The following is a 15,962-nucleotide window of genomic DNA, read 5'->3' as shown; positions in this document are numbered from 1 at the left end:
GATATTACTGTTGTGTAGACGGCCCTACTGACGCTATGATACTGATAAAAGTGAAGTAAGTAAAGCTATCCCTGTAACAGGCCGTGATGGCCCATAGGGTTGTGAGACGTTGAGGGTCCCACCTTATCTAGACAATCGGCTCAAAGATGGCGGTAAGGTTGTCAGCCTTACGCACCTGCCGCGCTTTATTCCCCAGGAAAATTATTAAATTAATTCCTGGTACTCATTTCTGTTAGAGGCTGAGTCAACCCCAGGGCCATAGTGCGGCTGGAAGGATTAGGTCAATTGAAAAAATCCAGTGACCTCATCGGGACTTGAACCTGCGACCTTCCGGCTTGTATCATAGTGCCTGAACCAACTGCGCTACCTGTGCTCCCTTATAATACTGATAACTATCATTAATACCGTATGTTCCGAAAGTTCTTTATCTCTTTCAAGTATTTCGACGAATGTTGAAGCTGGATTTTGCTTGAATTTATAAAATGTACGGATGTGAACGAAAAACCACATATATATCAGAATTGTACAGATATTATTTTAAAATAAAGAAACGAAGAAAAACTGTTTTCTTGTAAGCCGCAGTTGAGTTACAGTGGCATCTGTTTATACTGGCTCATCACGATTACACTTTAGTTTTATAGATGTTTAGCGGTCTCACCCTAATTTATTTGGACTAATTCTATTTTGAAACTATATTTAAGGCCCATATGTATGCTTTCGTGGGATTGTATGGTCCTGTGAGGTTACGACAGCGGAACGGGCTTGAGGAAGGAAAGAATGGGGGATGGACCTTATGCATTTGAACAATTAATGACACAGAATTGAAGGAAATGAGCAAATGGAATATTTGTGTAGTCAGGTGAAACGCGAAAGCAGGGAGACAGTGAGGTTACATGTGAAGGGTGGATGCATTTGGCCCTTTGAGTTGTGTAACGACCGCCTCTGTAGTCTAGTGGTCAGAGGTCCGGGTTCGATTCCCGGCTCTGCCAGATTTTTTCTGAAAAGTAGTGGGGCTGGAACGGGGTCCACTCAGCCTCGTGATGACAATTGAGGAGCTATTTCGAGGAAATAGCGGCTCCGGTCTAGAAAACCGAAATTAACGGTCGTAGGGATTCGTTGCACTGACCACGTGACACCCACTATCCGCTAAAGGTGTCACTAAAATTCGCCGATAAGCGGTGGTAGCTCGGTCGGTATAGTTCGCTTGCGGACTAAAATCACGGATTTTTGTTAAGAACTACAGTAGACAGAGTTATTATAATGTGAGTCATAGTCATCGATTCGAAACGAATTCCTCGTGCGAAAGTGCAGTTCAGCCTAAGCAAGGCCGTCTTTCTCATAACAGCTTGAAGAAGCAGTTTCGCTTTCCCACTGTTATGAGCATGTAAGATTAATATAGGAACGGCAAGAAAAAATAAACAGTTTTCTTATTTGGCTGCAGGCGAGGTAAGGTGACTGCTCTTACTGTGGGGCAAGTGACTCAGGAACATGAGTTGAAGCGTAACATGCAAATTTAAATACACGCAACCTGCGAAATTTCGTAGGTGCAAGCCATAATTGGATACTGAAACAGATGAGAAGATATTACACTGGGCCTGAAAATCAGTCCATAGTTTGGAATGGTTTGCGTTTAAACTGGCAACAATATTGCCCTCCTATTAAGTAAAAAAGCAAGGCCCCGCCATAGCTCAAGCGGTTAGTCGCTGGCTTCCCACCGCGGCGGCCCGGGTTCGATCCCGGTCTGGTCAAGTGGGATTTGTGGTGGACAAAGTGCCGCTGGGGCAGGTTTTCTCCGAGTACTTAGGTTTCCCCTGCCAATCTCCATTCCACCAATTGCTCCACAAGTAAAGGTATCCGTTAACAGGCCACGGAGGCCCATAGGGTTGTGAGACGTTGAGGTTCTCACATTATCTAGACAATCGGTTCAAATATGGCGGTTAGGTTTTCAGCTTTACGCGCCGGCCGCGCTTTACTCACCAGGAAAATGCCTGGTACTCATTTTTGTTAGAGGCTGAGTCGAACCCAGGGCCATAGTGCGGCTGGAAGGATTAGATCAATTGAAAAAAATCCAATGACCTCATCGGAACTTGAACCCGCGACCTTCCGCCTTGTAGCATAGTGCCTCAGCCAACTACGCTACCGCGTGGAAAAATGCATCCAGCTTTTTGTACATGTTCAAAATGCTCTTAACCATCTGAAAGTCCAAATTAAGGCCGGTGGGTCAGTTGCGAACCAGTCCCAGCTTTCGTAACCACCTTCACTACCCGAAGCCTTGGGATTCAGCTGCCTTACGTCAGCTGCTCAACTGCATATCCGCGCATTGTCTGTATGACTTCGGCCGTGACGTAATGTTGCACCCACCTCCACCTCATTTGATTCCTCATTGAGTCGTGGCAGGCAAAGTTGCGCCCCGCTGGTGCTACAGGCTTGCATATGTTGAAGCATGCTGCTCGTTACTCACCTACCTTTTCTCTCGTCTGACGTGAATGGCCTTGATAAGAGTTGCAACTTTTTAATTTCCCACCTTCATAAATAACATCAAACACAGCGGTACAGTCCACCCCGAATCATTCAACTACGAAATCTGTTTCCACATTCGTAACCTGTTTCTGTAAAGTCCAGTTTGACGCCTTGTTATATGTAGCATGTAGTAGAATGTGCAAAATTAAAATGCACCAGACGATTTCAACTGGATTGATGTAAAAAGAGAATGAACCGGTTCTGTCTGTTAATAGCTTGATAATGGCACCGCTTCAACTGCAGTGGTTGTGTATCCCCGCACTTGGACGTGAGAAATCCTGTTGTGCACAGTACAAAACAGTCTGCAAGGTCCTGCACCATGCAACTGCAGGCAGCAACTTTACGAAATAGAACACATTTTTTTTTAAAAGAGACCTTCTGCAAGCTGAGAACATGACTTACTCATTCATGGAGCTGAGCCCTTCTTGAGGAGCCGCAAATTCTGCAGCTACGCAAGTATTTCCCAGCATTATATGGAACCCGAAGGTTTATTACCGTGTACATAAGAGCCCTGACCTGGTCTCTATCCTGAGCCAGATCAATCCAATCCATCCCATCCCATCCCATCCTATCTCTCAGATCCATTTTAATATTGTCCACCCACCTACGCCTTGGTCTTCCCAGTGGCTCCCCCAGCAATTTCCTATATGCATTCTTCTTCTCCACCATTCGTGCTACATGCCCTGCCCACCTCATCCTCCTTGACTTGATCGTTCTACTGAGAACATGACAGAAGTAGTAAACAAATATCAGTTACACTACAAAGAAGGCCTCGCCATAGCTCAAGCGGTTAGTCGCTGACTTCCCATCGCGGCGGCCCGGGTTCGCTTCCCGGGTCTGGTCAAGTGGGATTTGTGGTGGACAAAGTGGCGCTGAGGCGGGTTTTCTCCGAGTACTTCGGTTTCCCCTGCCAATCTTCATTCCACCAACTGCTCCACAATCACCCTCACCTATCATCTGGGGCTGGTACAATAGGCCAGAAGTGGCCGCAGTACAAGGGACTTAGTCCCACCCCACTAGCAATAAAAGAAAATACACTACAAAGAACATGTGAATAGGCTGAAAGACAAAAGACTACCAATGTCAGCGTAGGACTTATCTGTATAAATCCAAGGGACAGGGAGGTGTAGACGTGGAAGTATCCAGAAGTAGATGGAAAGACCAGTTCTAAAAGTTATGGACACCATAATGGCCTTTCTTATAGCAACCAGTTATAGAATTGAAGGAAGAAATGCAAAAAGGATTGTGTGAAAGGCTGAGAGAAAGCTATGGACCCTAGTATTGTCATGCCTTTCCTAGGTAACGCGACAAGAAACGCTGGGTTTCCAATTAGACGAATGTTATTGTACAATTATTTGTTTACACTCACAAATATAATCACTCCCAGTAACGCCTCTCACGTTCCCACTTCAGTGGCTATGCCCTTGCGCCGCTATGCTCGGTGGAGCCTTCGTTTTTGTTCTTCCTTGATCGCTCGTTGAATCCTGTCGAACACTGTTCACTGCTTCCTATATAGTCTCAGCACGGACCACTCACAGAAAACACATTGCTCCTCGGCAACAGATACCATGTATTGCCTAGCAATGGACGCCATATTGTTGGGCATTCGCTGCTGTCGGAACTCAACAATTCGGTCTGTGTTGCTTAAGCACTTCCCTAGGCAACGGTCTTTTTATGTTTCGCTGCCTAGGAATTGCCAGCCGTTGACCAGCAATGGCCGTTCTACAGTCCGGCCTTTCTGGCGGCACGCCACAGTATATATTTAATTACTGAAATGAATGTGGAAGACGAAATGATCTAACACCGGATTATGTGAATATTCTGAATCAGGAGCTGATGTCATGCTGTGACGTGATACCATTACGTCATTCGTACTGTGTTAATTATTTTTAAAGCTGTGTTAAATGATATTCGTTTTGATTCTTGTGTTCAGAATAAACAGTAATAACAACTATCCATAGTCGGCAGAAATAGAAAGCAGAACGTATTGTTTGGCCTACGAAGAATGTAGGCTGTAGACGCACCCACACATACCAGCCCGGCCTTCTTAATTCGGTGTGGAAACTGAAGTGAACTCATCTGGTGCTTCTGTCTGGGCTTGAGCACCCGTATCACCTTCCGTTCATCATGCTTGTTATGTTCACAAGTGAATGAATTATGCGAGTATATTTTGATTTTTATCGTAAATATTTTTCACGTAAATGAATTTCTTTTTATTTTATCAGACAGTTAATATATATTAATATACAGAATCCTTTAGAATCTAATTAATATACTTGTTCAAAGAATTCCATATTTATGGGATAAAAGGGAAAACAGATTCACGTGTCTCTAAAATTTTATGTCTGCGAGTATATTTCTAAGAAATAGGAGCACTATGTTCTAATCAGCTGACAGTTTCATTTGCATGCGACAGGCTTGCCCGATATGTGGACTGTCTATTGTATTGTACTGCGGTCCTACAGCCCTTTGTTGGGCCTTGACCGCTTTTTCAGTTTCTTAATCTGTACACATTCGGTAGGATTCCTTAGACGGGGGGTCAGCCCGTCGCAAGGCCCCTACCTACACAGAATAAACGCACATAGACATTCATGTCTCGAGTGGTGTTCGAACCCACGACCCCAGTGTTTGAGCAGGCGAAGACAGTTCATGCCTTACACCGCGAGGCCACTGTTTGGCATGTGGACTGTCAACAAAATGATAACTATTTCATATGCATTAATATTATCTTTTTTTTATTGCTAGTGGGGTGGGACTAAGTCCCTTGTACTGCGGCCACTTCTGGCCTATTGTACCAGCCCCAGACGATAGGTGAGGGTGATTGTGGAACAATTGGTGGAATGAAGATTGGCAGGGGAAACCGAAATACTCGGAGAAAACCTGCCCCAGCGCCACTTTGTCCACCACAAATCCCACTTGACCAGACCCGGGATCGAACCCGGGCCGCCGCGGTGGGAGTCAGCGGCTAACCGCTTGAGCTATGGCGCGGCCTTAATATTCTCTTAGACTTTTTCTGTACTCTAAGCGATTGTAAATGAGCACGGTTAATAACCGACGAGATTAAATAAAACAAACTCCGTGGCCTGTAGTCCGCAAGCGAACTATACCGACCGAGCGACCGCTGCTTGTCAGCGAAGTTAGTGCCAACTTTTGCGGATAGACGGTGTCACGTGGTCAGCGCAACGAATCCCCACGGCCGTTACAATCGGTTTTACAGACCGGAAACCGAAGAGATTAGAATATTTTTTTTCTTTGAATTTTAGTTGCAAGTCCAGTTGTACTCATATATTAAGCACGTCTGTTTTTTTTTTTTTCCTTGGCACTACAGCCCCAATGGGCCTAGGCCTACCTCCATGAACTTCTCCGTTCACTTCGGTTTTTCTAGATCTTACACATTCGGTAGGACTCCTTGGGCGGGTGATCAGCTCGTCGCAAGGCCTCTACCTGTACACAAACAGAAAAACGCACAAACACAAACTAAACATCCATGCCCTGAGTGGGATTCGAACCCGCGATCCCGGTTTCCAAGCGAGCGAAGACAGCACATGCCTTAGACAGCTCGGCTACCGTGACCGGCCGTCTGTTCTTTATCTTCAGGAATTCATAGAGCTTAATTACATTAATATGGTCCATCACTTGAGTCGTATTAATGATCTCTGGCCCTTAATTATAATGAGAAGTTTAATTCAGTGTTTTATGCCTGCGAGATCTGCTACATCGTGGCACTTGCTCTCTCTCTGTCACCGTGGAAACAGCTGTTCGTAACATATCAAGATTCAGGTTTAGAAATGAATAACTGAATTTGTGGCGTACGTATACAGATATAATGGCACTTATTTTTTTTTCTTAGAGCCTCATAAATTTAGGGACTGTTTAAAAGTTAATACGGTAAACAGGGCCGTAAAGGTCCTGCGATGTACCGAAGTGCGAGATTTGTTTGACTGAATTCATTTACATGTCGGATTGTGCTAAGATTAAGTGTGGCTCATATTCGGCTTCTTAGACCTTTACAATTCTCTCATTTGAAGAGCTGACGATTGGCATCGTAAAAGCTGTTCACTTTTTGCCGATGAAGACGCCTCTCTCACCGCTGTTACAGTCTAATAAAATTAACCTCCTGGTCTTATAGGAAGGAAGCTGCAAATATATTGAATAAGCAGTCGCGGACAGAGACCACGGATCTTCGAGAGATAGAATGGGATCGTATGGATTGGATTGATCTGGCCCAGGATATGGACCAGTGGAGGGCTCTTGTGAACACGGTAATGACCCTTCGGATTCAATAAAATTCTGGGGAATTCTTGAGTAGCTGCAGAATTGGCGGCTCTTTAAGAAGGGCTCAGCTCCATGAGTAAGTTTTAGGCCGCGCCATAGCTCAAGCGGTTAGTCGCTGGCTTCCTACCGTGGCGGCCCGGGTTCGATCCCGGGTCTGGTCAAGTGGGATTTGTGGTGGACAAAGTGGCTCTGGGGCATGTTTTCTCCGAGTACTTCGTTTTCCCCTGCCAATCTTCATTCCACCAATTGCTCCACAATCACCCTCACCTATCATCTGGGGCTGGTACAATAGGCCAGAAGTGGCCGCAGTACAAGGGACTTAGTCCCACCCCACTAGCAATAAAAAAAATAAGTCTTAACTTAAATGTTGGATGAAATTGATAACAGCGATTTGCCTCGATGACTACGACAGTCGGTTACAAAGGCGACAAGCCTTTCTTGTAAACTGGTACAATAACAGACCTCTTCCATTTTGGTTTAATTTATTTCTCTGAACTAGACTTATCGGCTTTCCCTGCGCGGCCAATCCGTTCCCAGCAATTCCTCTGTTGTTGCTTGCGTATTCGTTGCCACGGAAACCTTTTTACCGAGTCGCTGACTAGCAGTGGACGTCTCTGGCTCCACTGTTTTTTCCTGCAGGCGTCCTGTCACAATATTTCTACGAATTAGTCACGATTGTTTGACTGAGGATTATCAGATCGCGTATTCTCATATTCCGTGGATTGGCTCCCACACACAGACGCCATACGATTCGGGACGATATAGCACTCGGGACGAAAGCGGCTGTTTACCGAGTGGGCCGCACACACAGACGCGACAGTCGGGAATCTTTGACACCCGATAACCAGCTGGCCATGACTCACACTCAATCAGTATCTATACGTACGTGAAACGACATGGGTAGCCAAATGGAATAAATAATAGAGTTCGTCAAAGAAAATGCTTTATTGTACGATACTCATCATCCGATGTACAAGGATTCACGTGCTAAGGATAAAAAGTGGAAGGAATTAGCTGTTACAATGAACAGAGACAGCAAGTAGAAAAATCTGTGTATATTTTATAGGGTTAAGTATACAGTAACTGTGGACATTCTTAATGTAGGCTATGCACCAGTTCCGTTCAGTAACACTAATTCCAGGGGCAGTCATCTAGTTAAAGTACGCAACAAACCGCTCTCTAATGGCGTAGCTAACGTTTGCCGTCCTTGGGAGACGTAAAGGTTGGATAGGGAACATTTCTCCTTCTAATGGCTCCACTCGTAGCAGTTCTTCCCTGTACTTTTCATCACAGATTTTGAGACGTAGAAAATTATGAAGCAAACACGCTGCTGATACAGTGTGTTTTATATTTCGTTCTTTCAGTTCTATGGGTATCAAAAAAATCCTCCACTTCATGGCAAGAATAGGCCTCCGTCAATTGGTATATTGTTTAGTGATATCTTGCCTGATGGCTTTCAGGATTTCATCAAACCTGTCAATATTCATCCTGAAATATATGTAGAACCGTTTTTCGTCCTTCAGGACTTGGGGTATCAGCGTATAAAACTCCCCCAGTTCCTCTCTTGACAAGTTTATATCATGAACCCAAGCGATTCGTCTCTTTCGCCTAAAATAGGAACACACATAGCAACCACTTATACGTACTTAATTAGAGACTGTTATGGAATTGTAAATATTTGTACATATATGTGACATACTGAATATGTGGAGGAAAAGAACTACGCAGATTTAGTGTTCAGTAAAATACTTACCGGGATTCACCTCCGTCTTCATCAAGAGCGACAGCTAAAAGCAAAACTTCTTCCTCCAAAGACGGATCCATGACTATTTACCGCTGCGATACCGCGCAATACCGAGGCGATATACCGACTGCGATAATATCGCGTTCCTCGGAGTACCGCGCCAGTGTGCGGACCTCCATTTAGCGCAATGTAATTAGATATCGTGCCGTACCGTACCGAGCGGAATATCGCGTCTGTATGTGGGAGCCTTTAGTTCGCAAGCGAACTATACCGACCGAGCGACCGAAGTTAGTGCCAACTTATGGATGGAAAAGCCGTAACCACCTGCTACTGAGTCAGAGTGATGATGCCATTGTGGGACTGGAAATAAGAACCAACATGCTGGTGACACAGTTTAAACGTTTCGCAACTCGAGACAAGGCTGCTTGACTCTTGCGGATAGGGAACGGGCGTCGTTGCAAGATAACGGAGTTTTTGGTTGTGCGCGCGTTCAGGTTCTTCATATCCGTGTCATTTTGAAACGTATTCCTAAGGGACAGGCTATACGTTAAGAGTGACTTTCTATCATAAATCTGTGGTGCAGTGCAGAACGAGGTGAGTGGTGGGCATATCTCTGTGATTCTGTTTTCATGGGAAACGTTTTGAAAACTGTAAGACCTGGGTAATATACTCGTACTAAATTGTTCATGCTACGGACGCACAGCTCAGCTGGATAGCTCAGTTCATACAACGTTAAAATTTAAAATATAATTTTATCCCACTTCTGTTAGTAAGAACTGAACTAATAACGGTGTCATGTACGTGAGTCTGTTGTTCCAAGTAACCAGTTAATTAATTTTTGTGAGTGTGGGTATGAACACACATTCCTATATTTGAAATTCTGATCATCAGTAATACCAACATGGCAGCCATTGGGACGTTAGAGATGGGTTTTGGGTACTGTTATCTTTTAATGTAAAATGTAAAGTTGTCCCTGTACTTCAATTTTTTTTAATTCGCTAGTGGGGGGGGGAGTCCAGTTGGGTCCACTGGGCACGGCGGCCACTGAAAGGCATATTGTACCTGTCCCGGGTGATTATGATTGTGGAGCAATTGGTGGAATGAAGATTGGCAGGGGAAACCGAAGTACTCGGAGAAAACCTACCCCAGCGCCACTTTGTCTACCACAAATCCCACTTGACCAGACCCGGGATCGAACCCGGGCCGCCGCGGTGGGAAGTCAGCGACTAACCGCTTGAGCTGTGGCGCGGCCTGTCACTGTGCTTAAGCAATTAAGCACTACGCCATGAAGGCGTATAGGGGAGTGGATGTATAGACCCACGTTTTCTGGACCTCGGCACTAGTTGGAGGTGAGTGGTTAGCTTCACGCCCCGACCGGTTTACCCCCGGGGATAGAGCGCCAGGTACCCATTGGATAGAAGGTTGGGTGGAACCCAGAGCCAGTCTGAACGACACGGAGAAGCGAAAATTCTTGACCCCACCGGGATATGGAACTCCGACCCCCTCAGTCGTCCCACCAGTAGCCAGTCGCTATCCCGGCTCACATCATGTAATATAGGATCTCTTATTATGTGTGCTAATATATCTTCGAGAAACATGTAGTTTTTTTTAATAGACTTTTAGAATAGCAACGTGTCCGGCGATTGAAATGTAAGGTTTGTGGCGATAAGTAGTGAACTCGTAAAACTAGGCATGTGGAATTAATACGAAGTTACATCATAAACCGAACTGTATAGGATATTATGTGAAACATCTTTCATATATTAGTAATTACAATCATACTGACGTTGTGTAAAACGTTTAAACGTTAACGTAAAACGTTCTTAACATAAATTATTACGTAGTCGGAATATAAAAATTATACACAGACAGGGATAACTAATCAGCATAATTATTACCGTATAGTTCCCCGACCCTAGACGTTCGGCTAGAAGCGTGTGAACAACACTGAGTGTGATACCTTGTGCCGGAAAATTTTCATACTTCGTATATTCATGTCTTGGCGGCAGGCACGTAAGACTGACAACCTTACCGCCATCTGTGAGCGAAATGTTTAGAGAAAATGTGTGAGCCTCGACGTCTCACAACCCTATGGGCCTTCACGGCCTGTTACAGGGATAGCTTTACCTTTTACCTTTTTAAGCTTTGGTGTCGTGTTTTTAGACCTCGCTTTTCTCATTGGAGTGCGCAGTGGATTTTATTGAGTCCACTCGGATAGGGATTTAGGGCGTGTGTGGGTTATAACATGGTCTTAATTACAGTGCATGAGCCATCTTGCCCCCTCTCACAGTCCAGTGTTAGTTATCACCATATTTCTTCTCATGCGCAACCAAAAGTTCAGATCTAAAAACGCGACCTGTAAGTTGCGTGCCATATACAGGACGATGAAGCTTGACCGTAAGTGGACATTTCTGCAGTACTATCCCAGTCTTCTTTGAAGAGCATTGACTTCCATCGTATCATTTAATGTACCTTCCGTACCATATAAATTCGAGATTTGTCAATGAATCGGAAGTCAAATTTCATAGCTGCCCACACTGAGATTCCTGATTTTTCTGAGTTCCTCCAGACAGGTGATAGCACCTGTGTCCCCAGTCCACAGAACAACCCGCGATGCAAGCAGAAAAATATTTGGACATGCAGCAAAGTTGGGTATCGCAATTGTGTGCTTACAAAATGAGCAGACTTGGAATAGTAAGTAAGTTTGAGGCTTAACTTCTCTTGACTGCTACTGGACGCTCAGAATCTTCTTAAAATCTTTCTGAAGCTGTACAGCCGATTCACACAGATCTTGTTGGAAATGTTCCGCTTAGTGCTGCTGTGATTCCCCTTGCTATTTGAGGTAAAGTAAGCCAGGACACGTGTTTAAAGAGCTTTACACGGGGCCCATTATGTCCTAGCCACCATGTCAAAAAAGGCGTTGGAGCTAAAAGTAATGGTATAGTCCCCATGCTTAATTAATTAAGCACCACGCCATACAGACATAGTGAGGGGCAGATCTGTAGCTCCGTCACTAGATGGACGTTGAGTGGTCAGCTTTATGCCCCGGCCGCTTTACCCGCAGGGAGCCCGTAGTACCCACTGGATAGGGGGCTAGAGTAAGAGTTAGTACTTAAATAATTTGTTTTCACTTCCCTGCTTTGCCCTTGACACCACACTTTGAAATAACGAACTAAAAATGTCTTTCTGTAGGTCGGACGACCGCGGTTCGAATCATGGCAGGGTACGGTTTTATTTTTCACCACCAAGTCCAGAGTGGCTCTGGGCCTGTGCGGCTGACTATCCAGTGCAGTCTAAGACATGTTTCTCCGGCAGCAAGGCGAACGGAGGATAAATCACAGTCGAATTCCATCCAGGGCTGACATTGAAAATTGACATTTCCTTGCAGTTCCCGTATGGGCCTGGTGACTACACAGGATTATTGTTATGCCTTGCCTTGCCTGGCACAGCGTGTACTGTTTTCCGAAACGGCCTATAGCCGCCTTCCTGTACACAGTGTGCTTTGTCCCCTCTCTTATTTCCCGTTGCTTGCCTGCCGATTGGACTGTGGAGCTGATCGACTTCCGCGACTTAGTCTTGGAGCAGTGCTCTAGGAGCGGCTAGTCGGTCCTCTTATAGTTGGGGGCCGCGAGATGTTAATATTGTGTTCAACACTCGACTGTAAATTCCTGTTTTGGCATTGTTTCACATCTGTTGATTCCCAACCGGGAGTTTACCCAGGTCTAGCCGTACCCCTCTGGCTGTTTCTGGATTTTAAGTTTTTTTAATCGATTCGTGTGATTGTTTTGCCTTACCCCCGTAATCTGCTAAGTGTATTTTTGGATAAGTGCCACATCAAGATCAGTCATCACCATTATAAACACAAGGTCTCACTGTGCATGATATGGCCTCGCTATTGTTTGTAGTCTTTATTTGTTGCTTATATTACAGCAGTGGCGCTGAATTATTTATTTCATTGTAATCCTTAAATGGGGACGATTCGAAATGGCGGCCAGAAAGGCAACCGGAGGGAAGTAATGCAGTGTAGCCCCATTGTGCCCATCCTGTAGAGAATATATGCAGTTGTATGTGGGTGCAATGTAACAAGATGGCGGAATATTTGTTTAATGTTAATAACTGATGAATCGTAACTGAACACATGAATTATATATGGCAGTGTGGTGTAAATGTAACTAGAACTCTTATGAGACGTGCATTTCTCGATTTGCTGGTCTCTGGTGAATGTAAGATGATAAAAGTTAACGAGAAGGACACAAGTTAGTTCGGACGTGCGGTTTCAGTTTATCTTCTGAAAGTTTCATCACAGGAAATGAAATGTAAGATGAGAAATTCGGAGGTAAAAAATTAACTCATTGCACGGAGTGCAGTCTATTCTTGAGAAACTCTCAGCCGCTCAGCTTGTTAAGAAACTATGCCTTCTCTGAAACCGAAAGTTACATTGCTCTGTTCACAAGAGGCCGACGCTGCTTGTTGTGTCCACTTCACCCCCTCCTACCCTGTTTCTTGAAGTCCATTTCAATATTATCCTCGCATCTAGGCATAGGTTTCTTGACTGGTTCGGTAGTAATTCATAAACGAAACATGTGCCTAGAAGATCAGTATATAATTTTAAGCTTTTACGGCGAATGTAAGTAATGAAATCTTTTCGACTGACAAGCTGTGTGAATATGGAGTCAGTATCCGACGTTTCGGAGACTGTCTCCACCTGATGGAGAAGGGAGTCTCCTTGACGTCGGATACTAAACCCTTGTTCCCACAACTGGTCGCCCGTGGAGACTTCAGTACACAAAATATGCAGGGTTATTACAAATGATTCTTTACATTTCAAAATACTATATTGGTCGCCCCGTGCTTTTCCGTTTACACAGACAACCAGTATCCTTAAACTGCCGGTACCATCGCAGAATGCTCTGTTTACATGTGGTTCTTTTCTGTGCTCTGCTCTGAATGCACGCTGCACTGCAATAACAGACGAACATCTCGCATATTCCAACACACAGAAACTCTTTTCCAGCTTCGTCGCCATTTTCTGAGGCACTGCATCCCTGCTGCCACCTGGTGTATCACGATGCCAACTTTTCGTGTATTAATCATGTTTGTATGTGTATACTTTGGAAGATATAGTGTTTTGAAATGGGATGAATAACTTGTAGTAACTCTGTATAATTATTCGGAACCCTGAACGCACCCCAATGGGGAGTGTCTTTACTGGTCATTAATCGAAGTGGGTCAGTGTGGTAATGACAGTTTTCACTACATCCTCCACGTCTGAGAGGATAAGGATTACCTGGTAATAGGAACTCACTCCGTTTTATACGCTGAACTTAGGCAGATCCGCAGAACAAACGCGCGCGCGCGTGTGTGTGTGTAACGTAAAGTTTCTTAAGATTGCAAGTGAAACACAAGTTCGCGTGTCATCGCCTCAACATAAGACAGTATATAGCTGNCCCAGAAGACTGCTTTCTTCATAGTCACCGCCGTGAAAGCCTCAAATCTTACAACAATAAAATTGTTGTTATTTTGACAGCTTTCTGTTTAATAGAGGTGTTGAAAAGGACAAATGAATGCATATATATACAGTACTTACATCTGGTGTATCATCGTCATCATCATGAAAGAGGCCTATGCAGAATTGGAGGCTTCTTAGGTACATGCTCCAGATATCTGTCCATCTTTCTGTCGGATGAGGACTTCTCCTCAAAGGTGGCAGCCCCGCCGCTGGACATGGCTGTAGATTAATTGACTTACGCAAGGATGTCTTCTGTTATTCTAAAATTCCACAGCTAATATCGTCATTCATAAAATAGACTCAGTTTGAGTAAGAATTTGTCACTGTTGAACAACATTCAGATCATCTGATAATGTCAAAACAATTATCACTGTTTATTATAATTCACTATTTTTTATATATATTGCTTTTGTTTAATAGTTCACCACCAGCGTGTTTGCACCTTAAAAACGTTTGGTTTTTAAAAACTCTGTAGCCATCCGTTTTATTTTTAAAATCACGTTTGTTCATCTTCGACCTTTTTTCTTGTGCTCGAAGTATTCCTGAAATTTGAATCTTCCTTATTGTCGCACTTTATAAACATTGCCTGCGCCATTTCATTGATGCCCTCTTGTCTAGCCCCACGTAGTCATTTGTCTCAAGGAGCCAATTACATCATGCAGCTCTTTTTCTGTCTTTCTATTGCGCCCTTTAACGTTTCGTGTGTCTTCCCGACACGTGCAATCACGTGATTCTCCCTGGAATTCATTGCTGCGATCAGAGAATACTACAACAGAATGTTTATCACGGACCATGCACACACAACTGACCAATTCCTTATCACTTTCAACACAAGAGGGATTTTCCGTAAGGCCATACTAGAAGACACCCGTAAGTGCACGTATTGTAGAGATCCGTTACTAGGCGTACAGAACGAAGCTAAGGCAGTATATAACACATCTTTCAATCAGTTAAAACATCCCTTTTATATGATCATTTTTCTTTTGGAAGTTTGCGGCTGTTATGGAAGTTACTAGATTTTTCAATTGACCTGATCCTTCCAGCCACACTGCGGCCCTGGGGTCGACTCAGCCTCTAACATAAATTAATACCAAAAATCTTCCTGGGGAGTAAAGGCGGCCGGCGCGTAAGGCTGGCAACCTCACCGCCATATGTGAGTCGATTGTCTAGGAAATGTGGGAGCCTCGACGTCTCACAAGCCTATGGGCCTCCACGGCCTGTTACAGGGATGGCTTTACCTTTGTGTGTGTGTGTGTGTGTGTGTGAGACATGTACATATAGGCCTCGCATTCTTTTCGTGTGAGGACCAGGGAAATACTTCGGTGAATGCAGGTCTACTTCATGTAGCCTTTTCGGCTATATGTTTTCACTATAGATGTATCTTTTCTTGAGGCAATTCTGTTGCGTGAAGCTCGTAAACCACATTTCCTTGGAAAATGCTTTTCAGGTCTGTATGAATTGTCACTTTAAGGCGTAAAGTAAAAGTAAAAAAGTAAAGTAAAGCTATCCCTGTAACAGGCCATGAAGGCCGATAGGGTTTTCAGACGGTGGTTCCACATTATCTAGACAATCGGCCCAAAGATGGCGGTAAGGTTGTCAGCCTTACGCGCCGGCCGCGCTTTACTCCTCAGGAAAATTATTTAAGTAATTGATTCCTGGTACTCATTTCTGTTAGAGGCTGAGTCGACCCCAAGACCACCATAGTGCTGCTGGAAGGATTAGGTCAATTGAAAAAATCCAATGCTGAAGGAAACGACAGATGAAAAGCACCAAGTGATGTGTATGTACGAGTATGTATGAGGGGCAGTCAGATGAAAACGGGTCAGAAGCCGAACATTTCTTACCTCAAAAGTAATCTCCAAAACTCTCAATACATTTATCCCACTGGGAGATAAGACGGTCAATCCCATCCTT

General features: G+C 44.3%; 1 protein-coding gene across 17 annotated transcripts in view; it reads left to right on the top strand.

The window, feature by feature from the left end:
* The window catches only part of LOC111863401 (plasma membrane calcium-transporting ATPase 3), a 400,552-nt gene that overhangs the window by 109,057 nt on the left and 275,533 nt on the right, over window positions 1–15,962 (top strand). The window contains exon 1 of one of the 17 annotated variants that reach the window (XM_023849684.2): window positions 9,040–9,133. The exons of the other annotated variants lie outside the window; for them this stretch is intronic. The gene's annotated coding sequence lies outside the window, so the exon portion shown is untranslated. Of the gene's footprint in view, window positions 1–9,039; window positions 9,134–15,962 lie in introns of those variants that run through there. 17 annotated transcript variants of the gene reach the window in all.

This window comes from Cryptotermes secundus, unplaced genomic scaffold, assembly GCF_002891405.2.
Source record: "Cryptotermes secundus unplaced genomic scaffold, Csec_1.0 scaffold792, whole genome shotgun sequence".
In the NCBI taxonomy this organism is placed as follows: Eukaryota; Metazoa; Arthropoda; class Insecta; order Blattodea; family Kalotermitidae; genus Cryptotermes; species Cryptotermes secundus.
This window is presented reverse-complemented; position numbering and strand designations above follow the sequence as displayed.